Raw genomic sequence first — 21,967 nt, forward strand, 5'->3', positions numbered from 1 at the left:
CAAAGGGAGAAGCTGCCACTGCCACGGGGCTGATTCCTTTACCTGCTGCCCATGTGTAATGCGTTCACCGAGGGCTGCCACTACACGAAGGTGTCTGTGGGGGCATTTCTCTGCACCCAGGGCAAGCCGTCCTCAGCATCCTGCTTGGTCCTAAACCCAATTATTTCTCTAACTGTGGAAACCCAATTATCTGCCTGGCCACTGGGGTCAGGAGAAGAGGCAGTTAGGGCGATGAAACTTCCATTACCACGTCCCCCAGGCTGAGCTGTATTATTTTCCCCCTTAATGTCACGCTGTCAGAACCCATTGCCAGGGTAGGCATGTGGCCTGATCGTCCCGAATGATCCCTGCAGGATCGGGGCTGATTAACACTTGGTGAACCAGAGGGCAAGGGTAGAGCGTGCTTGAGATAAGTGCCTCGGTGGGGCCATGCGGCTGAGAGAATCCCCCCAAGGGCTGTGGTACCCAGGGGAAGGGGAACCAGCACAGCTTCCCCTGCTGATGGCGAGGGCAAGGAGCAGGCTTTTGGGGAGCAGCCTGGGCAAACCCTTTTGTCAGCTGCTGCTCAGGGATGCTGCAGCACACGTGGCTGGGGCAGCGGGGAGCTGTGCGCTGAAATTCCTGCTGATCTGTGGCTTATGCACTGGATAAATGCCTGGAAATGTCCTCCTAAATCACCTCCCTGCACAAACCATCTGAGCAGCCCTATGTCATCCGTGGCACTGGGTCCCTCAGGGGCCTCGCTTCTGGCTGGTGCCAAGTGGCACCAGTGCGATGAAGGCAAAGCAGGGCTGGGGAGAATCAGTCCCACCTCGTCCCTGCCTTATGTGTCAAGAGCAAACAGTGAAATTCAGCAAAGTGAATTAATTTAAGCTCAGCCGAGGGGAGTTATTTACATTCACCAGCCTGCTGTCTGCTACCCACTGTCCTGATCAAAACTAAGCATGGAGCGGCCTCTTGGGGAGCGTGTTCAAGACAAGATCACATCTGTCCCCTACATTTCTTCCCAGTCTCTCGCCAGACTTTCTCCAGATGGCTTCCCCGGAGGGAGGGGGAGCCCTTCTTTCCAATTAAGGACCAGATGACTTTGCAGCACCGCTGGAAATTGCTGGGGCTTTACTTGCCTCTGAGACACGAGCCCTGAAGCTGTCCTGCAGATGCGGAGCCTGCCCTGAACCCCAGGCGCCTTGCAGGGGTCTTGTACGGCTGTGCTCACCTGCAGTGGGTGCAGGGAGAAGGGAGAGGTGGGGTGGTGTTTTCAGCGGAGATTTGGAGAGGGTAGGGGTGCAGGAGAGGATTTCTGCACCACAAGGTAAAGAGCAGGGTAAAGCAGAGCGCAGAGGAAGACCTGGGGCAGGCTGAATGTACAAAATCCCTGGGGTGTCTGCAGGGTTTGGGGCTTGTTTTTTTTCACCTCCCACACTGCTTTCATCAACAGCCTGAAAAATGAAAAGCCAGGGCTGATTGACACCTGAAAAATGAAATGTTTTATCTGGAAATTCAAACTTTATTATTTTGTTTGTTGTTTTGATGAAAAACAGATTATTTTTTTTCCCAGGGAGGGAAAATTCCCTGAAAATTTTCCTTGAGTTTAAAGCAGAGATGGAAGGTTTTAGACAAGCCTTATGGGAAAGCCTCCAGTGAGGTTTCAAAGGAAGCAAGGCAATTTAAAATTAAATCCGAACTGAGACAGCAGAGAGAACTGAGTGTGGGTGATGTGCCCAGCTCCTTGTGCCTGCATGGGGACGTGAGGGAAGGGGAGGCTGCACGCAGGGTGCTGCCTTCCCTGCTCCTCATCCTCTCGGTGCATCTGGCTGAGAGGAGCTGTGTCACATCCAGGTTGTGTTACCTCCCCCTCCAGCCCAGGCTGTGAGCTTCCCTCCAGGAGAAACTGGACATGCAAAATATGAAAGCTTTTGGAGACATTTCTGAGCATGGGGAGAAATGTGCCTGGTGGCAAAGAGCATCCTTGGCCCCAGGTGGGTAAATCTCTTTCCCCTGATGTTGGTGGGCTGCCTGTGATTTACCCAAGCCAGGATGTGCCCAAGTTCATCACTTCCCAGCTTTTATGGCTACTGGAAAACAAACAGGGCTGTTAACTGCAAGTGCTGCTTGGCTCTTGCAGCCGTCTCAGCATGGCTGGGGCGTCCTTGGTCCCAGCAGCTGAATGCCTCATCTCTGGTCAGACCAGGATTTATCCAGATCCCGCTTTCCTGAGCTGCGATCTCTGGTCAAAAGCCATCAAAAATAATCAGAGAGATGGAGATTAGCACGGAGGGGGAAGAGGAGCGAGCCAGCAGACCGACCCCAGAGCATCACATCAGCTGCCAGGGATGGCTCCTGCGGCACTGACATGGGGCTGTCAGGTGCTGTCAGTGTAATTATGGAAAATTGCTGCAGGATAAACATCACTGTGCTTGGAACAGTAATTGTGTGGCAGCCTCGGGTTCCTTTCGGCATGTCAGGTAGGCACCAATTTTAGCTCCTCATGCCTTGACAAGCTGAGCGAGCACGTTCTGCCCTGCCATCTCCGCCTTGTCTCTGTGACAGCGAGTGAGGGCTTCCCTCTGGCTCACCCTCCCCCTGGGTGACCATAAGGCCCCATCCCAGGCAGAATGAACATCCTGAAGGTGGGTGAGCTTTCCGTTCCCTGCGGGGAAAGAGCACGTTGTGCTCTCTGCATGGGGCGAGAAACCCGAAGACTGAGTCAGAGCTGCCTTGGCTTTGGCAGGAAAATGAAATCCAGCCATGTTTTCATAATTTTCACTTTCATTTCTATACATTATTGGTGATAATTGTGGTAAATAAAGAGCCTATTTATACGATTGTAAACAACTCGCTGCTGCTTTGAGGAAAAATCTGGCTAAGGCGCTGGCCTGGGCTGCTGGAGCCCATGGCTCAGTGTATTGAGATGTTCCTCGTGCAACCAGGACAGCTCTAACATCCAATCCTCCCCATCTGACAGTGCCATCTGTAAGGAAGAAACAAATAGGAGTGGAGGAAATGTCACATAAAATGAGAATGGGGTGAGAATAAAACCACCAAGAGTAAATCAAAAGCAAACCCATAAATAGAGTGTCACCGGCAGGCTCCCTGCACTGCTGGGTGAGGACCTGGAGCAATTTCTGATGAAGAATGGGAGAAACCCGGTTAGGTTTGTCACTGCGAGTGGTTCGGGTGCCTGTGTGGCTGCTGGGGTTTGCTTTGCAGTGCAGCCAGGTGCGGGGTAGCTGTGAGCTTTTGTTTTTGAGCCACCACAAATACCGCAGTGCTTGTGTGCACAGTCCTGGTGCTCACGTCCATCAACCCTTGTGTGAGCACACGTGAAGATCTCCAGTTTGGGCACGTTCTCGTGCCTGGCCTCACGGCTGGCCCTGTGGATGCCTGTGGTGATTGGGGTGCAGCGCGGGCTCTTTGCATGGACATGGGGGCGTGGATCCGAATGATTTCGGGTGGGCTCTTGTGACCTGCCTGGGAGGAATCGCAGCTCCGGGGGGTGCCCTCTGCCCCGTGCCTGTGGGGGAATGGGAACAGAGAAGACATGAAAGCAATTATCCCGAGCTGATGGGTGTTTGGTGTGCAGGAAGACGGATGGGGAGCCAAGCTATCCAGTACCATAGGTAGATAATTACATGGTAGATAGATGTGCCACAGAAGTGGGATTGATAGCTGGCTGGAGAGATGAGGAAAGGGAGAAATGGGTACGAGGAGACAGAAGGAGACTTCCTTTGAACAGAGCACTCTCATCTCTGTAATGCACAACAAGAAAAACACTGAAGTCAACACACACCCACGTGTGTACGTAGTTGGCAAATTTTGTAAAAGCCTGCAGAAGCACCTGAATAGCTTTACGAGTAACGACTTCGTTGTCTGCCTTGGTGTTTAGTGCCAAGGAAGAAAACAGGAACTGTGAAGCCTGCCTCCTTGTGCGGCAGTTCACAAGGCAACGGGGCCAAGCCCGAGGTTTTGGCTTAAAGCAGCGTGGTTTGGGGGTTGGATATTTGTTGTTCTTACTCAGGTTCATCCAGGAAAAATCCCTGGATCCTCCCGTGAGCACCAGCCCCATCTCGGCGCACATCCTGCTGGAGGGATGGTCTGGGAGAGCAGGGAGGCTCATCCTGGGGACCCGTCTGTCAGGGAAACCCTATTATGTGTGCTGTTGACAGAGATTAATTTATTGTTAAAGAGGTCTCTGGTTCCATTAAGGAAAACACTAAGGTTCCTAACAGATCTGCTGACCTGGCTCTGTCTGTTTTCCTGTCAATCAGACTAATGCACCCTGGCACTTCCCAAGTTAATTTGTTGCTTAGGTTAGCCAGCCCTGCAGCTCTGACACCGTATAAATCATGTATGCAAACGTTGGTTTATAAGAAACATGTATTAGTAACACCACAAAATACCTGCACGCTCTCTTCAGTCCAGAGATCCCAAATGTGATGAGAAGCTCAGCAAAAAGCAGGTTTAGGAATCCCGTGGCAGATCTGCCCTCCTCTGCATCACTTTCCAGGTAAACGTTTACACTCCCTGTGCACCTTTAGGGTCCTCTTGATAAATTCCTCTAATTCCTTCATCTGCCTCTTACAAGATTGTCTAAGTATCTAGACCCTGAGCTGTAGCAGAAACAGGAGGTGCCCACAGAATGGCTGTTGGGGGCAGTAGTACAGATGAGTTTAGTCTCAATTTTTTGGCAGAACCAAAGAAAAAAAAAAAAAAAAGGTCAAAAGGAAATTTTTCTTCTGCTGCAGAAAAAGCAGATATAACATCTGATGGAGAGCTGTTTTTGTGTTCAGATAACTCAGCTTTTTAAGGAGCTGTGGGCTGGCAGGGCAGGGGGCTGGCGTGGCCGTGCAGGAGCCGAGCTCCTGCCTGGGTTTGCACGTTGCTTGTAGCAGAGTTTTACAACTGGTCCCGTGGCTGCATGGCCATGCCATCATTTCTGCAGGGATAAAAATCTTACTTCTGTGTGTGCTGCTTGCTATCAAAAAAGAAATCTCTGGAGAGTTGTAAGAGAACTTCAGCAAAACTCTTTGCTCCCTCCTTCACGCTGCTTTCACATGCGATCTACATCAGAGCCTCCCAGGACTATTTGGAGCTCCACTGACCTAAGAGCTGTTCCCAGCCCAAGCAGGGATCTCCAGAGACCCGCTGCTCCTTCCTGAAAGGCAGACAAATCCGCCTCTGATGGCAGCCTGGGGAAGGCACCTTGTGAGCAGAGCCCGGGGTGCCCCCGCTGGACACCGAGGGGTCACCCCTGCAGGTCCCAGGTCAGTCCCCATTCCCCGCTCTGTGTCCAGGAGCAGAAAGCTCCTCACCTTCCCCAGCAGCTCCCCTGCTGGCCCTGAACCCTGCGGTCCGGGTGCTGTCCTTGTCCCTGAGCTGTGAGCTGAGCCCTTCCCAGGGCAGCCTCATTGTAAAAGATGCAGTAAATGTGTGTGTGTGTGCACGTAATGTGATTGAGATTTAAATGAATAAGATCCTACAAAAAAACAGAATATATATTAGTTGCTATTAAGGAGGAGTGTGTATATATATATATATATATATATTATATATATATAATGTTGGAAGAGGAAAAAAAAAAGGATGCTACCTTGTGAAGGAACTCGTGGCCTCCCACCCAGCCCTTTCCGTGCTCAGCCCATGTCACCACGATGTGTCCCTGGGAGCGTGACCCCCGTGGAAGGTGAAGCCTGGGCACGGGAATGGGGCAAAAATGGAGACAGCACAAATTCCTTCCCTGTGGCTCCACCTGAGCACCAACACCTCCTGCTGCGGGTCAGGGAAGGCGAGCAGGGAGCGGGACGAGCTCTCCCCACAGACAGCAGCAGGGGTGGCAGGTGAAGGCGGCACTCGGTGACCCCAGCACCGTGCCCAAACCTTCCTCCCCGGGGTGTGAGTCCCTGGGCTGGCTGAGCTGGCTGCCCTCCCACCCCATCCATTACACCCCACGGCGATGCCATGCAGACACCGGCACCAATTTACTTGATAAATTCTGCTGCTTGTTATTTGAGGGATCGGACAGGCCTCGCACTTTCAGGAGATTAATTTTTGATTTATTGTTGGCTACAATGATTTATTCTGATCCTTCCCCAGGGAAAGGACAGGGCTGTAAATATTTTAAATGCCGTTAGCTGGTGACAAGAAGCATTGCTGGATGGTAACAGGGTGGAATGGGGATTGAAATCATAGCAGCCTTTCTACTAAATTACTTAGAGGCAACTCCAAATGTCTGCATTGAACGGAGGCAGAGGAAGAGGGAAAGAAGCCCCACCACATGCTAAATTGTTATCTTATTAACTGAGACAACGTTCTCGGCTTTCTCCATTAGCCCTCGGAGCTGCTGCTGCTGATTGGGATGAGTTGAACTGAATTCCAAAGCGTGCCCCAGCCTTGCTCAGAGCATGCGGTGCTCCCTGGTGAGGCGGGGAGGCAAGGAATAGGAACTGCATTTCAAAACACTGCACAACCAAACGGCAAAGCCCTGGGCAAGGGCCTGCTGGAGGCGTTTTGCTTCCATTGGGGGTTTCAAGGTGCTTCCCAGCAGGGTGAGCATCGTACCTGTCTCACAGAGGGTGATGGGAGGCTGAAAAGGGCAATGTGGGAGGGCCCTCGGTGCTCCAGCAGCAGAGCTTGGAGTGCTCCTTGGGTGTCCTGAGGTAGGGGCCAGGCCCATTGCTTCTCAAGAATCCCCCAGGGGCTTTTTTTTTTTTTTTTTTTCCCCCCTCCTACCACAAAGATAGTGCTCTGGAGCCAAGGAAATGCCCCAAAACTTCCTTGTCTGACCTGAGCTGGACTTTGCTCTGACTCCAGCTGGTGTAGTAGGAGTGTGAGTGACCCTGGGGTGGTCTCAGGGGAAGGTGAGAGCCCGTGGTGGTCTCAGCTCCATCCCTCGATGGTGCTTTCCTGGTGCTGTGTCGGCAATGTGAGGAACCGGACCGAAGAGAAGCTAGACACAGCTCTTGTGGGAGAGGAAAACCACCGGGCATCTCCTTCTAGATTAAGCAAAATATTCAAATTGGTTTCTTTTTTCAAAGATAGGTTTCATTACGCCCTTCTCCAAAAGTCTGAGAGAAGCTGCGTGTTGCGCTCTCGGCATCACACAAACCCTCCTGCAACCTGCAGGAATGCATGGCCCAGACAGGGGCAGCTGGGGGTGTCTGGAAGTGGGACAGCACCCCTTGCAGTGCCCAATGGACTTCCCCTGAGCTATCCCTTCTCTGCCCAAGCCACCGAAGCTGCGTGCTCAGATCCAGCAGCCCTGCCTGTTTGCTGAGCGCTAATCAGGCGCCGCTGCTCGGTGCCCAGCTGTGCTCTGTGCCTTCCCCATAAACCTAACGGCGCATGAAGAGGAAGCGTGCACAGCACGAGCAGGGCTTGGGGGTAACCTTCTGTTCCCATGCCCTCGGTTCACTCTGCTGCTGCTTCCTTTGCTTGCTTTCCAGCCATGCTTTGAGCCCCCCAGCCCTTGAGAAACACAGGAGGCTTTGCCCGAGCACCTTTTCCCCCGGTGTATTTGCTCTGTGCTGCCATTGGCTGGATGAGCAGCACCAGGACGTGCCTTCTGCTCCCAGATTTTGGGAGCAAAAGCCACCCCACGCCTCCAGCTGGGTTGTTTCCAGGTTCCCTTTGCTGCTACCTGGCAGCAGGAGGCTGCTGGCGACTGCTGTGCAATGCTTGCACCTATCCAGGTGACAACTGGTGACACCCACGCTGCACCTTGCCTGCTTGTGCATCTCCCCCCGAGCAGCCAGCGTGGTGCTTGGGGTGGGCACGGACCCTATAACACCTATAACACATCCACCAAGTGAGAGGGACGCGGTGCCCAGCACCCTGCACCCCTCCCAGGGAGCCTGGGGAGGGAAAGGGTGCTGAGCCCCCTGGTCCTGGTGGCACAGCATCCATGCAGGAGGCAGCTCGAAACAGGGCTCTGTACCAGGAGCCCTAGCACTCCCTCCCTCCCCTGCTCTTTCCTGCTGGAACAGCAAATAAAATCATTTCCTCCTGCTGCTAAATTGGAAAGAAAGAGAGGAGGGGGGAAAAAACACAACAAAACACCCCCCCCAACTTAACAATAAATATCTTGGAGGATAAAAAATAACTGGAGCATTGAAGATAAAAGAACGGCTGTTAAATGAAAATGTTGAGGCAGAAAGGCATTAGACAGCACTAGTAATTGTTAATTTGTACTCGGATTTAGTACGAAAGGGCTTTTATTACTTCAAATATGCATTTATTCTGGTTTTCCATTTGGAGCAGTAACACACAGATGAGCTTTCAAACCCCCAAGGTATTGGGTAAAATAAAAAATAAAAAATAAACCCTTTAATGGATTTTCGAGTCTCTAGTTCCAGCAACCATTTTTCCCCCCCCGCTCCTGTTTAGAGCAATACAGTGTGCAATTACAGAAGCACAATGGGTGCACCGTTAATTGGCTGCACTCACCAGGGAAGGGAAGGCATCGCCGCCAGGACTGGGGAGCACCCCAGGACATCGCTGGGTGATGGGGGCAGGGTCACACCTGATGCTCCCGGGCTTCCTATGGGGACAGCAGGGACATGGGAGAGCCGAGCTGGGTGGTTGCAGGGGCAATAAATTGGGTGACAGCCTCTGCCCCATGAGCTCATGCTATAAATACCAAAATTATCCAAAAGCACAGGTTATTTCTGCTATATCACAAGTGGGGATTGTGGGTGTGAGGACAAGCACCAATTCATGCCCCTGGTGGATCCCAAACCCCATATCCCTGCCCGGTGTGACCGCAGGACCCTTGTTCCCCATCCACCAGGTCATTTGGGGTTCCCACCGCCCAGAGGCTCACCCAGCCCCAGGCAGCCCCTGCTGCAGCCGAGGCATCGGGAGCGCAAGGAGAGGCAGCGTTAGGAAAGTTTGCTGTGACACATAGTTGGCTTTGTGTTCTTCTCTTTTTTTTCTTCCCGAAGAGAAATATTCTGGTTTAAATGGGAATCGATTCAGGGAAGTCTGACAGACGAATACTATAAACAAGATCAAATGTATTTATGACTGTTGTCCCTTGTAGCTTGATAATCAATGAACTGTCGCATGAAAGATGCTGGAGTAGCAAAGCGCTGGGACTGTATTGTCATCCGAGCCCCAGGGCTGAAATCTTCAGAGCTAATCCAGCACCGACGTGCTCCTTAGCAAGGCTCTGGGAGCTGGGTCAGCTCAGAGCTGGGTTGGAGCCACGCAGATGAATGATCTCCCATCAGAAATACCCACCGTGGCCCCAGCCCATGCCAGCGCTGACACCCCGGGGTGCACGCAGGGCGTGAAGTTGCAGCCTCAAGCTGGAAAATCATTTAGTTTGCTGCCATCACCTGAAGCTGGCTAAAGAGTAGCACAATTTGCACGTTCGCTCCTATCTGAAATCGGCAAGATTTATGCTCATGATGGAAAGGGGATGCTGGAATCTACAAGCAGCTATTTTGCTGTGATACTTGCTTACACGTTACACCTTTTGCCAGCTACTGGTGTTGTTTAACACAGGTGTTCTCCACCTCTGGGGCTGGGTGGCAGCTCCTCTTGGGACCCTCGTGCTGGGGCAGCCTTGACCTGCCCTGGTTTGGTGCCTGCAGTGTGCATGGCTCGGCCACCCGAGGTGCCTGCGTGCCACCTCGGTAATGACCTGTGTGTGTCCTGCAGCTTTATGATCTGTTATTGTCTCTGAAAAACTCAGTTTTCTTGAAAGTGTGCGGCAGAGGCTCCCAGCAGGGGGGTTTTACTGCCTGAATCGCCGTGTTGGGACAGCCTCATCTCACTGCACTCTCTGCTCCATTAACAAGTAATCACTCTCTCTCCAGCCCAGTTTCAGGTTGCCTTTGCTTCCCATCTCGTTTTCCTCAGCTCAGAGTGAGCTTTGAACTGTGCCGGGCAGTGCCAGAAATCACGAAGAAAGGCAATAAAAACCAACCCACAGCCCTCCAGACCAGGTGCTGGTTTGGAAAAGCAGCCCTCGCCCTGAAGCGCTCAGGCTGGGCTGCTGCAGGATGCGGTCACACGTGGGCACCGCTGTCACCGTGCTGGGACAGCCCAGACCTGCAGGACCCCTGGTTTGTGCAGCATCCCTGCCCCACAGAGGTGGCACGGGCTGCAGAGCCTGGCTTTGGTGGGGTTTTGCCTTTTAATTCCCATTCATGGCCACAGTGCTCAATATCCACAGACTGGGTACCAGTTAACACCTGCCCAGGTGGTCAGGCAGCCAGAACCATGCCTCCTGGCCTTGCAAACCCAGCAGTTAATCCCAACCTTAGGTTGCTCTGCACCTCAGATGAGGGAAACCAGGAGCAGCAGGGCTGCAGAAGCCCTCAGGTTGGATCACCCTTCCTGGACCCTCTGGGCCATTGCGAGCATCCTTCCCCGTGCGAGCATCCTTCCCCGCGCGCGGCCACAATAAACATGTCAGATGCACTAAGCCTGCAAGGATCGATTCCCTTCATAGGATCAACAAAGCAATTTGCTGTCTCGGTCTTGTTCTGTTGTGAATAATAAGCAGACATAGAAGCCTGGCCTGTGTAACACCTTGTGCACTCGAAATTTGGAAACCATCAGGGACTGCATAAGTCATTAAAGGCAGGGAGCGGAAAAACACAGAGGGGGAAGGGAGGGAGGGGAATTTCAGCCACTGATCGTCAGCATTGTCTTCTCATGCCTAATCCTTTAAGGGCTCTTCAGGTTCTCAAGTGCTGCAGACAAACAGAGGTGTGAAAGTGCCTCTTAGGAGGAGAAAGAGGGCAGTGCTGGCTCTGCCTGCTGCTTGCCACCACGACCAGCCTGGGGACCACGGGTCCCTGCTGGGGCACTGAGGAGGTTTGGGCTGCTCCAGTGTTCATTCATTCCCTTAGGATATGTGGAGCCTCTCTCCTTAGAGGCTTCCTGTTTTAATTTGTCCTCCTGTTCCCCCTCAGGACAAACAGGCTGATATTGTCTGAGCTTTGAGGAGTGATGTGCGGTGGCACAGAGCTGCAGCCAGCATACACACAGCCTCACTGCTCAGGGGGTGCTGAGCAGCTGGGCCACACGGGGAAGGACTTCTCCCTCCCCATAGCTCTGTGGGACAAAGACAAACTCCCCTAGGACGGCTTGTGCCAGATGGATCCTGTCCTGAGGCAGCAGGACAGGTCTTTTGGGGTCCCCTCCAGAACCATCGTGCTCCATCCCATCTGTGGCAGCATGGTGCTTAGCCCTGGCCATCTCCCCACACTTTCTCTCCGTGCACAACCTGCCTCCTGGCTGCTGAGAAGCGTGTTATTCCCCTCCAGACCTACCATCGTCCTGCTGGACCCACTCGCACAGCCCATGCCGGTGAGCCCAGTGACGAAAATGCAAGAGCTTCAGCAGCAAGGCACGCAGAAGGTGCCGGTGCACCCACACCCAGGCATGAGGAAGACACACGGCTCATGCCTGGGGGGAGCTGATCAGATACAGAAACAGTCACTGCCACCTCAGGGTCCCACGATTAACCCCAAACTCAGAGAAGGGGTACAAGGAAGGACTTGTGCACTTATCAAAACAAGCACGTTCCCAGGGCCAGCCCTGTGAGTCCTTCCTGAAAGCCACACGCGACGCACTGGGCTCTCTTTGACAGAGGTATTTTGTCCCTTTTGCTCCCCAGAGTGTTCTCAGCATACCAACATCAGTCCATTAACATTGAACCCAGCCCTCCTTCCCCTTAGCAACAGCATCAATATTTATGATGTGTAGCTAATGCAGTCTACTTATATGATTTCTAGGATTTCAGGTGGGAATTCTTTGTACAAAAGACCTCTATTAGCTCTTAGTATAGGATGCTGCTGTTCACCTGCAAAACAAGCACTATGGATCCATGACCTTCCTTTTACAAGCTATTCCATGCTAAAGAGACCTAGCCTGCAGCTGCTTCTCCATCATTGATAATCTAATTGGGAATATAGGTACGAGAAACCCACCTAATGCTAATTGCTCTGCTTAGGCAAGTTTCTGTAAGTGTCTGAGAAGGATCAAGCCTATTGATTAATTAACCAATAACCTATACACGGGCTTTGGTACAAGCTCTGCAGCTGCGTGCTCGTGTCGCTCTGCTGCCTCCAGCCACACAACATGGTGAGCAGGTTGAGCACTCCGTTGGTTTGTGAGCATCTTGCCCGGAGGGCTGAAGATGCTGCTTGAAAGTGAGTGATGCGCCTGAAACGGGGCATGGCAAGGAGCTCAGAGGTAGACCAGTAGGGAAGGACAGGGACTGATGTGGAAAAAAGTCTGCTCTTCAGCTATTGAGTAGGGCAAATGTTATAGGGCTGATGGCTGGAAGGTGTTAACAAATTCACCAGGCTCTCAGACATTGTGAGGAGCCCGTGAAGCACCCAGGAAGAGAGCGGTGTCACCCATGCTTGGTGAGAACAGCTCTCAGTTGTGGGGTGCAGGACACCCCAATGTCAGGAAGGGATGCAGCAGATCATAAAGATGTAAGTATGGCATGGAGAGACCCTATAAACATCCCAGGCTCTTCTCTCCACCCCACGAGCTGACCCTGGGGCATGGAGTACAGCTGCAGTTTTGTGTTCTCTGCTGCTCTTCAGCAAGGACTTCAATTTTTAAAGAGGGTGACCCTGAAAGGGCACTTGTGCTTTTGGCAGCAAAGCCTTTCTGCGGGGGAATGTGTTTCAGCTCACTGCCTGGTTAGGGAGGGCTGGGGAAAGTTTGTGGCTTTTTGGTTGTTTGTTTTCATATAAATAGGGTATTCAGCAGGAGGGGTGTTTTCAAGTCAAGCAAAAACACTGCTGAGTGTTGATCGAGTCCCATGAGCAATAGTTTTGTTTAGATCTGGCCATATAAAGAAGGAAGCCGAACACTTTGTGTGACCCTGAATCATTACCATGCCTTCCTCACTCTTTCTTTGCTTGTTTTTCCTGGCATTAGGTCTCTGAGCAACTTTAACATGGGCCTTCCTCATTGTCCCTTGCTTCTGCTGTCTTCTCTGTACCTTTTAATCCATCTGTGGTTTATGCAGCATTTCCCACTAATCCCAAAACAAGGTTGCTTTAGGACTGACGTGTGCCAAACAGTGTGTCCAGCTGGACGCTTCTCCTCTAAAGGCACATCTACTGGAAGTTGCTAGGGACAAGGCAGTGGTGATCTGAATGATGGCCAAAATGATGAGAAATCCTTTAAGACTCCCCCCCAGGACTTGATGTTTCCACCAGGGCACATCCTTCAGGCTTGAAACTTCTCACTGCTCCAGCAGAACTGCTGCCCTTCTCTGTCTGGGGCATCTAGCAGCCAAAGCCCAGACTGCTCGTTGTTAAACACAGTTGACTGATGATTATGCTCCCTCTCTTTTAATTAAAAGCATGGCATTTATAAATCAAAAATATCCACACCGGGATTTTTCCTGCCCTGGTATTTTAAATAATAATTGTTAATTATTAATTATTCATGATTAATGAATGTTTTGCACATCTAAATGTCTTCCTTCCAGACAACACTGTAAAATAGTTTGCTGTAATCACGAGAAATCTGCTGGGCTGGTGATAGCAGTAAAAGTTCTGGGCCTTCTGGGGCTGTGGTGGGGCAGGAGATCTCGACTAATATATGGCCAAACGTGCCACTAGGAAGGGTTCCTTTGGTTACAGAATCACAGAATTGTAGGGGTTGGAAGGGACCTCAAGAGATCATTGGGTCCAACCCCTGTCAAAGCAGGTTCCTTAGAGCAGCTTCGTTGTTGTTGTTGTGGGTTTGCTCTTTGAATGTGCTGGGTTATGCAAAGGAAACTGCAGAAGAGTGGTCTGGGGACAGGCACTGCTGCCTGAACGTCCCTCTGGCTCTAGGACCATGCTGTCTGTGTCAGCTCATCAGTTCCTCCTAGGTCACCTCTTCCTTGAAGGATTCACAGCCAAGTTTCAGCTTTGCCAAATGTTTGTGCAAGCTCAGTATAAAACCGTGGCCTGGTTTCACTAGGACTGGCTCAGGACATTTACCTCGGTGGCACCGCAGTGCCTGGGACAAACTGGCTGAATCAGAGCATGGTGCTGCCTGCTGCAGCAATGGGCTGTGCTTCCAGCCCAAGAGTGGGCGAGGGAGAGATTCTTGGGGGTTATGGACATCCTCAAGGCAGTGATTTCCTTCGCTGTGGCTCACTTTCTGCAGGATTTCTCACCTACGTTTTTGCTTGAGTGAGTACAAGATGTTTCAGCTGCTCTGTTTGCTCCCTGCTCCCATCCAGCAGGCGTGCTGGCAGCAGAAGTTGGTGTTTTGCTGCAATCTAGTGGTGTAGTGCATTGAACACGTTCATGGGTTCAGTTCTGGCTGAGGAGAGGTTCCCACGCAGGTTTTCCCAGGCTCTGACAGGTACAGCCTGACTTCTGCAGGAGTAAAGAAATATTTGTGTACGAGTGCTCTGGGCCAACATTCCTACATCAGATGAGAGAAAGGAAAAGCAATGTTTGTTATTCTTCATGTTAAGCAATGGAGAACATGGATACAGCACGAAATAGTTGTAGAAAGGTATTTCAGGAAGTATGATCTTTTACATTCTCCATCTGGAGAGTGCTGGAAACCATCTTGGCCTTTATGGCAGAGCAACACAACTGACTTCTTGCCTAAAGAGTAGCTGGCTCATGTTAGAAATTGAGACAATGTAAACTCAGGCAAGCAAGCCTAGGCTTTTCCAGCTGAGCAAACTCCTAACTGGTGGCAATAAATGAGTAAAGGGAAGCATTCAGTGCTCCTCAAGTCTGTAAAGTGCTTACGGGGTGTGATGCTATAGAGCCGGGGGCAATGCCACCCTGCCTGGCCCCAGGAGGTCAAGTTCTAGGGGCAAGAGAGGGAAAGATGCTGGGCTCTTGTGTCTGTGATGTTGAAATCTGTCTGGAAAGAGCCATATCAGAGCAAAGCTTTGTTCACATTGAGCTGCTTAATATTTCATAGTGAACTGGTGTTAGACACAGGAGTCCCTGGGAATGCCTGGAGCTGTGCAACAGAGACAACTCAGTGGCCTGGTGGCTGCCTACCTGCCTGTCTGCAGCAGGCTTTGCTCTCAGCGGTGCCAGCAGTAACGTGCTCCTCGCTGGGCTGTGAGCACCCCTGGGTGCCCCAGCAGGCTCCCTGCAGCCAGCTTCCCACCAAGTGGTTCCCTGTCAGGTCAGGAGCTGTGAGCCTGGGGCTGCAAGCTCTGCAGATCCTTGTGTACAACCATAAGGATCTTTCCTTATGGAACTAAAGGTAGGAGGAAACCTTTTCCTGGAAATAAGGCTGGAGCACGCCTGGCTGACATCACGTAAATCCCTCCATGGGGTGCAGAGCACTTCCCCAGCCAGCACCCAGCTGAGCCCAGAAGCCTTTCCCTGCTCCAGGTCTGCTTGCGTGTAACTTCTTGGGAATTAAACCATCCTTCCCAACAGGCAGCTGTGGTTCTTTTCTATCAGTTTGAGTACTGGAGGCCCTACAGGAGAGAATTAAAGATTGACCACAGAAATACATCTCCTGCTCAGTGCATGAGGTGTTGGAGAGCACCAGCGAGGCGCTGGAGGCTGCCTGAGCAAGGAGGACGGGCACAGCTGGAGGCTGCTCCTAAAGAGCCCAGAAAATGGCAAAAAACAAACCCAGCCAGTCCCTGCACTGCTCCAAGGAGGGCAATAGACTGAAATGCCCTGGGGGATAGGGGTGACACAGGGGCCTGGCAAAGGTGGAGGATTGCTTGGCCACAGCTCCTTGTAGCAACCGGCCTAGCTCGGGTTTCATGGTTCTCTCGTTTACTGGGGCCATAAAACTTGCCCTGCTTTTCCATCTCTTCCGTGCCTGCAATGTGCACACAGAAAGCTTCAATTCAGCGCCAAGAAGCTCATCTTTTGGGGGAATTCTGCAGGGAATGGGGGAGCTGCCCTCCCATTTTGCTGCGCACCCTCCCCGTGCGCCCTCAACAGGGGATCTGCACGAGGCTCTTGGGCAGGACTTGGAGCTGCGCTACAGCCCTGCGTTCTGCTGCGGGGCTTTGTGTATGCTGAATATGCCGAATGCAACCGTCCTGGAGGAGGTAAGAAAACGCCGTTCTGCCGGCAGCAGCAGATGGCAGCAGCGCACAGCGAACCGCACAGCCCGGCCGGGCTCAGCACCGCCCGCGGGCAGGCGCTGGGCATCGCCCACCGGCACCGGGGGGGTTGGAAGCAACAGGTCGGGGGTTGCATCCTGCTGTAGTGGCAGAGGTTTGGTGGTGCTGGAAGGTGAGGGCTGAGGTCTCTGAAACTGGATGCTGGGAGCAGAAGGATCCCTTCCCCTCTTAAACTGTCGAGTCCAAAGTCGGTGCTGCATTGAAAGGGCTCGCACGTTTGCTCTGGCTTAGCAAATAAAAGGATGGGAGTATTTAAATTGTAGCCTAGATTTTATATCCTCTGCACCAATGCTGGGAAAACTGCAGGTGCATTAAGGAGGCAAGGCTCCTCTGCCAGTGCTGGTGTAGCTACAGACAGGAAGGGCTTTGTGTCCTGTGCTTGCAACTGGGGAAGCACAGGTTGGCTGTAACCATGATTTATGTCCTAGGGGCAAGAGGGGCTGCTGTTCCATTAAAACAAAGAGCCTGGGACGTGCATCCATCACCAGCCTTTCCTGAAGGGCTTGGGTGTCACAGCAGGGCACACGTGAATCCATCTTTCCAAGTGCAAATGCTTTAAGGCTGATCAATATTTTCTTCAGAGAGATTGGTTGGAGGAGAGGAACTCATCAAATTTCTCCACGTTGCCCGTTCCCTGGTTAACCCCGTTAATTTGATTGCAGTGGATCTCCAGGGAGAAGGCAAAGAGAGGAACCCACCAGGAGCTCCAGAGCGAAGGCAAACACCCAGAGTGGATCTGGCAAGGATCAGAGCCAAGGAGGGAGCACACCACTGCTGGCGTCAGAGCCTGCCACGGCTGGGATCTGCCCTGCAGGAAGGTCTGGCTCAATAACTGCTGTACATATGTCTCTCTCTGTTGGTAAGGGATGTCCTCCTAGTTGAACTGGCTACTTGCTGGGAAACACCAAGAACCTGGGCCTAGGTTCATGCTAATTTTGTTAGCTGTCACAAATGTTTTGTGTGTGCAGGATGCAATCTCTTTACATCAGGGGAAAAAAAAAAAAAAAAAAAAAAAAAAAAAGGCTTTTCATCAGAGCTCAGCTCACCATTTCTTCCAGTGCGCCTCCCTGAGGTAGCTACAAAGAGTGATCAAACTTTGGTTCGTACCCCAAAGAATTGTTTGTGTGATGGAGGCAGGCAGTGTTTTCCTCCACCTAGAATTCTTCACAAATTCTCTGCAAAGAGACTTCCAAAACCAAGGAGGAATACCCCAGTCCCTTCACGGCAGGCTGCTTTGCAACCAACACCACTAATGGGATGGGACACTTGTAGGAACAGGGATGAGAGGTGGATTTTGGATGGCATGGAGCAGCTCCTAGGAAGCCCAGCATGCCCTCAAACCCCTCTGGAGCTAGCAGCAATCAGTGTCTTGGAGAAGCACTCATCAAAGCTTAAAAGGCAGCTCTTGAAGAATGACTTCACAAATTCCTGCCCTAAATATAGCTGTACAATGGGATCCTGGCAGAAATGGCAAAGTGTGGTGATGTCTGATGTTTCCAAAGGTGCTCAGCAGCTCCTAAGGGAAAGGGCCTTAAAAGCCCGCTTGTGTTGCACTTTGCTGCTGATCCCTCCTTCCTTTGCTGTGTGGTTTGGCTTTGCCTCTGTTTCCTGGCGGCTGTTGCTGGGTGCTTGGAGCTCTGCTCTGGCTTAGTTATTTTTAATTAATTTATCTTCCTTAATTTATATCAGCTGGGCCACTGCTCTCCTGCAGCACCTGCTCTCTGGGTCTGGTTTTGTATGACTGTGTCTAAGTAAAATTGCAGCCTAGAGCTCATTTCCCAGCCCCCCGAGGAAGGTCCTTTCCTCTGGAGGTCCTGTGGGACACACACACAACTTAGCAGGTGATTTCTTCACTGACATTCATGGGATAGCAACGTGTGTAAATGCAAGTGTGTCTTGGGCTAAGCTTTTCACGACAAACCCCATAAAGGGCTCAGATACATGATGTGCAGCAGCACGTTGAATACAGGTTGTCTACAAGACAAGCTAAATCAGTCAGGACGAGCGTGGTGCTCTGGCTTGAAGTTCCCCAACCTCAGCAGAACATTTGTAATGCTGTAATGGGGATGGCGAGGGAAGTGGCAGGTCCCACTGTGAGCCTTCCCTAGACGGGGGAGGTTTTAATTAAGCTGACGTTTCTGATGAGCAACTCACCGAAGAGATGGCAGGGCTGTGATGCTGACAGCAGCCTGGCACCCGGCGGGGGCACACCGGCTTGCAGGCAGCCCCCAGCTGCAGCCGTGCCCCCAACCAAGCTGCGGGACTTCTGCACCCGCTGTGGGGCAGGGAGGGAGTCCTGCACCTGGGTAACCCCCCCGCTCTCGGAAGGACTCGATTTTTCTCCCGAAAAGCCCGAGATGGGCTCCGGGGCCCGGCACCCCCCCCTTTCCAGTCCCCTCTTGCACTCGGGATGCCCGGGAGGGCAGAGCCGGAGCCGGGGAGGTGCAGGTGCTAATTAACGGCGCCGCTAAGAAATCCCTCCCCTTCTCCTCCCTCTCTCCCTGCCTCCTCCTCCTTCTCCTCCTCGGGGGCGCGCTCGGCCGCCCGGGAGCGCGCAGTGCGGCGCGGCCGCGCCCGGGAGCGCGCAGTGCGGCGCGGCGAGCCCCGGCTGCGGCGAGCCCCGGCGCTCCCGGAGCAGGTAAGGGGGCCCCCGGGGGGGGTGCTGGGCACGAATACCTCCAGGGCACAGCCAGGGCTGGGGGAGGTCCTCGGCCCCACACCCGCACCGCGGATTTGGGACCCCACTGCCTGGGTCCCCCCATTTTTTTTCTTTTTCTGTCTCCCAGAAATGGGCCAGAGCCGCATGTGGGGGGAGCTGGGCGCTGGGCTCGGATGTGTGATGGGATTTTTGCTTTTGGGTCTTGATGTGGAGTATGTGTGTGATAAAACCCTGATGGGTCAGCCCAGGGGGACAGGATGCAGGCAGGGGAATGCAGCTGGGGTATGGACCTTGGTGTGACGGGGCAAGTTTTGGCCCCAAAATTTCCTGGGGGATGCTGCACCCTGCTCCTTCCCTCTATGTTCATGGCCACATTCGTGTTCTCCTTCCGAACCCCCCAGTGCTGGTAAAAACCCATCCCCGGCCTCACCGAGAGGCCTCTGTGGCAGCACCTGGGCTGCGCTGCTGATGCTGCGTGAGATGGAGCCGGCCCCGCGGGGCGCAGCGCTGGGGATGCTCCGGGGCCGCATGCTGGGGCTGCGCCTGCAGAAGGGCTCGCTGCTATCGATCAGGCTCCTGGAGGTGGGGAAAGTGCTGAATCATTTGTACTCCGGCTGTGCTGGCGGTTCGGCTGCTCCCAGTCCCCAGGAAATGCTCAGAGACGACCTGCAGAGACTGAAGAAGAGTCTGCCGGGGGTGCGTGGCTGAGGTGGGGGCACCCTGGGCCCGAAGGAGGCACCTGCCGGCGGGGTGACATCTCCTGAGGTGGTCTCAGCTGCTCCTCAGATGATGGGGCACGGGGAGGATGCACGCCTGCACCTTGCTGAGGCCTCTGCTTTGGTCGGGGTGTGCGCTACGTGGGTTATGGGGGGATAGAGGAAGGGTTTCTCCAGAAAATCCCGTTCCTCCTAAAGCTGGGCAAGGCCACGTGAGGCTCGCTGCTTGGGTCGGTTTTTCCTTTTCCTTTTGAATGCTGTCTTTGAGATTGTTTTCAAGGTCGGAGCTCTGGAATCGCATGTGGGTTATCGGGCGTTTCTGAAATTCAGCCGGAGATGTTTCTGGCTGCTTTTTGGGAGGCCCATAAAAGGCCAGGGGGATGCACATATTGCAGAAAACCTGGAATATTGAAACCCAGCCCAGATGCCTGACTGTCTTCAGATGGATGCTGTGGCAATGTCAGTGTTTCTGGGGTGCCCCTATCAGATGCTCAGGACAAAAGCAAGAATCCAGTGACTTTTATTGAGACGCCGACTCCTTTATTGTTGACCGTGTTTCTGTAAAATGTCCACCCTTTGGCAGGCAGCTACACGGATTGTCAGCGTGACTGCTTTGTTTCCAGAAAAGTTCTTTGCGTGGCCTACCCTGAAAGATAACTGCCCAAATTGAGCATCACATTCTTTCTATTTAACAGCTTCAGGCCAGGCCCTTGCTGACTTTCCTTTTTTTTGTGTAGCTGTAATATGAGTGCAACATAAATAATGCATGGAGGTCTCGTCAGCTGACAAGGATGGGCTCAAGTTGTGAAATTTGAAAATGGACTTTGTTTGCAGGGGTTGAGGTCTGGGGACTGGCTTTGTCTCACTGGAGCTCAAGCCGTGTGATAGTGCTGGTTATCGGGACAACAAAGCTCCAAAATCACCCCTCGAGTCCTGCCGTTGGTTACCGGAGGCTGCGATGTTCCCTCGGTTTTGTTGCCTTGGCTGTGGCTAGGGATCTGATTTAAACCAAGTCAGTCAATCCAATCATTTCGTCTCACAGCTAATGATTAAATGGAAAATATCCCAAGCTCTCAAACGGTATTAATTCATAATGAATTATTTGCCTAGCTGTGATCTAATTGTCTTCGTGTTTGTGGGTCTTGTGCATAATCGATGCTCCTGCTGGCAAAGTGCCACTGCCGAGGCTTTCTGCAGTGCACAGGCATCAGGAATGGTTGGGTAGCTTTAACTAGAATAGCAAGAAATGAGGCCTAATCCTTCGTGTCTGTGCTCCTGCCAGCTGTCTGCGGTGCTGCTACTACTCCTTGGAGCCCCTGCATGCAGGTCTTGGTGTGGCTGTACCCCTAAATGAAGGGGGGCTCAGAGTCCTGTGGGTGAGCCGCCAGGTGCAGCCCTTACGGGATGGCTGGGGAAGGGGCTGAGCCCAGGTGTGAGCCGTAACGTGCTGGGGGCTGAGCCTGACTGCACGTGGAGGGGACTGGGAGAGAAGGAAGCATGCACGGAGACAAGAAGCAAAAAGGCCTTTGCTGCTGCAGAGCTCGTATGCTGATGGGGAATGGTAAAAAGATGATAAAAAGGAGCTGAAGTTTCCACTGAAGCAATCCTTGCTTCCAGTGCTCTGGTTTTGGCCTGGCCAGGTGACCTGGTGTCCTTGGGACAAGGCTTGCTGAGTGAATTATTCATGTCCACCAAGTGCCTTGCATTCTTTCCTGCCATCTCTTTAACCCCACTTAGCAGAAATGTGGTGATTATGGGGTGTCCCTCACGAGAGATTGAGATTTGTAGGCAGAGTGAAGGCTTGCGCGGGCTATGCAGAGCTGCAGAGGGCTGTGGCTCCATCTCCTTTTGCTGTGCTCTGGCAAGCAGGAGCCCACAAGTGCAGGGTTTGCACTTTGGGTCGTTAGATGTGCCTGGGGAAATTAAGCAGCCACAGCCCCAGGACACTTCTGCAGTTCTGATGTGAAGCTGTGGGACTGCAGCAGGAGCTGCTGAAGCTTCCCTCTGCACAGTTAGTGTGTGTGTGTTGACTTTTATGGGGTTTTAATGTAGTTGTCTCTGCAGCGTCAGGCTATCAAATCTCATCAGCACTTAACCTCGTACGTAGATAAACCTGAACGGCAGAGCTCCTCCAGTTCACGTTGTTATAGGGCTTCAGAGAGATGTGGAATTGCCTGGTGTCTGTGTGGATGCAGAGGGCGGCTTGTGCAATTCAAATAAGAACGCAGCTACAGCACGAGGATTTAAATCCACCACAGTTGTTTACAATTAATTTACCTGAGCCACATATAGAAAATCAGTTTGCATTTGAATAGAAGCAGAACCTGGAAGGCGGCTTCTAAAAACTCAAGAGGGAAACTTTAACTCTGGTGCTTCCCCTTAGAATCTTTGTACTTCCTTGGGTTTAGTTTGTCCTTATCAACATGTTCCCTTGTATCTTAAAACCGAACAGGCAGCCCCAGCCCAGCACTGCATCCAGGTAGTTTCTGAAAGGCT

At 52.4% G+C, this 21,967-nt stretch overlaps 1 protein-coding gene across 23 annotated transcripts in view; it reads left to right on the forward strand.

Annotated features, from left to right (window-relative positions):
* The first annotated feature begins 18,653 nt into the window (after positions 1-18,653).
* NFASC (neurofascin) overlaps positions 18,654-21,967 on the forward strand; it is an 81,573-nt gene continuing 78,259 nt past the window's right edge. For 19 of the 23 annotated variants that reach the window (XM_035346914.1, XM_035346917.1, XM_035346922.1 and 16 more), the window contains exon 1: positions 18,654-18,734. The gene's annotated coding sequence lies outside the window, so the exon portion shown is untranslated. The remainder of the gene's footprint in view (positions 18,735-21,967) is intronic. The other 4 variants (XM_035346933.1, XM_035346934.1, XM_035346935.1 and 1 more) reach the window with 1 other exon arrangement.

The sequence above is a fragment of the Oxyura jamaicensis genome, chromosome 26, assembly GCF_011077185.1.
Source record: "Oxyura jamaicensis isolate SHBP4307 breed ruddy duck chromosome 26, BPBGC_Ojam_1.0, whole genome shotgun sequence".
Classification (NCBI taxonomy): Eukaryota; Metazoa; Chordata; class Aves; order Anseriformes; family Anatidae; genus Oxyura; species Oxyura jamaicensis.